Source organism: Tamandua tetradactyla, chromosome X, assembly GCF_023851605.1.
Source record: "Tamandua tetradactyla isolate mTamTet1 chromosome X, mTamTet1.pri, whole genome shotgun sequence".
NCBI lineage: Eukaryota > Metazoa > Chordata > Mammalia > Pilosa > Myrmecophagidae > Tamandua > Tamandua tetradactyla.
Genome location: NC_135353.1, coordinates 58,662,996 through 58,665,114, shown reverse-complemented (window position 1 = coordinate 58,665,114; position 2,119 = coordinate 58,662,996). Strand labels below are relative to the sequence as shown.

General features: G+C 40.7%; 1 pseudogene; it reads left to right on the top strand.

Annotated features, from left to right (window-relative positions):
- Window positions 1-266: 266 nt before the first annotated feature.
- Window positions 267-1,145, top strand: LOC143671842 (heterogeneous nuclear ribonucleoproteins C1/C2 pseudogene; annotated as a pseudogene).
- Window positions 1,146-2,119: the final 974 nt, after the last annotated feature.

Genomic DNA, 2,119 nt, shown 5'->3' with positions numbered 1-2,119 from the left:
TTTAAAAAAAGACATTTTAAACATAATACAACTTGGTGTGCGCTGCAGGAAATTTACAGTTTTTTATTGTTCCAATAAAAAGGACCTGGATTTAGGATGTAATTTCTCAAACTTCCACTTTTTTATTTTTTCTGCGGCAGTTGGATTAGAGGAGGAGGAGCCTTTTAGTCCCTCATACACTGACCTTTCTAGTTCCTTGTATATTTTTAAGATTAAATAATGATGTGGAAACTACATGGCTTGTTGATGGTTAAGGTTTTTCAGCTATGGGATGCACCTTATCAATAAACACCATTGCCAACAATGTTACCAACAAGACAGAACTTCCCGTGTATTCATTGGGAATCGCAACACTCTGGTGCTGAAGAAGTTTGATGTGGAGGCAGTCTTCTGGAAGTATGGCAAAATTGTGGGTTGCTCTGTTGGTAAGGGCTTTGCTTTCATTCAATATGTTAACAAGAGAAATGCCAGGGCTGCTGTAGCAGGAGAGGATGGCAGAATTTTAGACATTGGTCTAGCTGCGAAGTCAAAAGTGAACCGAGGAAAAGCAGGTATGAAACGATCTGCCGTGGATATGCACCGCTCTCCTTTTGACTTGGACTATGGCTTTCAACAGGATTAATATGACAGGGTGGATAGCTACCAAGCATGTGCTTCTCCTCCTCCTTCTAATGCTCAGGCTGTAGTGTCCTCAAAATGAGAGCATATGTTGAGACATACATCACAAAAAGGCAGAAGTGGCTTCAACTCCAAGAGTGGACAGCAGGGGTCTTCTAAGTCTGGAAAGTTGAAAGGAGATGACCTTCAGACCATTAAGAAGGAGTTGAACCAGATAAAACAGTAAGTGGATTCTTTACTGGAGAGCCTGGAAAAGAAATTGAAAAGGAACAGAGCAAACAAAGAATAGAGATGAAGAATAAGTCAAAAGAGGAGCAGAGCAGCAGCTCCCTGAAGAAAGAAGAGACTAATGTGAGGATGGAGGCTGAGGCGGCACAGATGACTCTGCTGAGGAGGGGGACCTACTGCATGATGATGATAATGAGGATCAGGGGGATGACAAGCTGGAGTTGACCAAGAATGATGAAAAAGAGGCAGAGGAAGGAGAGGATGACAGAGACAGCGCCAATGGCAACGATGACTCTTAAGCATATAGTGGGGTTTAGAAATCTTATGCCATTATTACTTTACCTAGGCACTTGCCTAAGACCAAGTTTTTCACCAGATCCTCTCCTGTAGTATCTCCAGCACATACTCACTGTTCTCCCCATCCTTGCCCTTACCATTAATGTCGATTAATTCATATTGTCCTGTGCCTAGCCCCATTTTCACTTCCTTTGATGCTCCTAGAAGTTATGTTGTCTTACCCTGTAGTTTTTGCTTTTAATTTTAATTTTGATACCTCTTTATCACTTAACAATAAAAAGGATGAATGGTTTTTATCAACTGTCTCCAAAATAATCTCTTGTTATCTAGGGAGTACAGTTCTCACCATTAATACATGAGTTCAATAGTTGCTTCCCTAACTGCAAAGGCAATCATAATTAGTTGAGTAGCAGCTTTCAACAGCTTTGGGTTAGAGGTATGTGTGTTATGTCACATCTAAGAGTGCTGTATGGGGCTGTGAAACACAAATGTAACAATGTATTTTTACGGAATGAGAATTGCCATGTCACATGCATCCTTTAGAAAAATAATTAGTGTAATAGTCTTAAGATTTGTTTTCAAAAGTTGATACTGTGGGTTGTTTTGGGAACAGCCTGATGTTTGGGACTTTTTTTTCTCAAAATAAACAATACCTTATTTTAAGAACTGCACAGAGCATAACTTTCCAGACCTTATCCGCCAGCTTCATATCAATTGGTTTCTGGCCTTAGTCCCAGAGGTGAACTTAGATGAGTAGCCACATATTTCCAACACAGAAATGTTGGGAGGAGCACTAGGCTGATCTGGTTCTTAGTCCGGTGAAGTAGGACTCAAGGGAAGAACAATCTATCCGTCATCAATTGGGCTTCCTCCTTTCATTAATGCAGACACATTCTTGTAAATACCAAACCTCTAAAATCAGCACTTTGCATCACAGCTTAGTCCTCCGTCTGGGCCCAATTGGGACTCTGGAAAT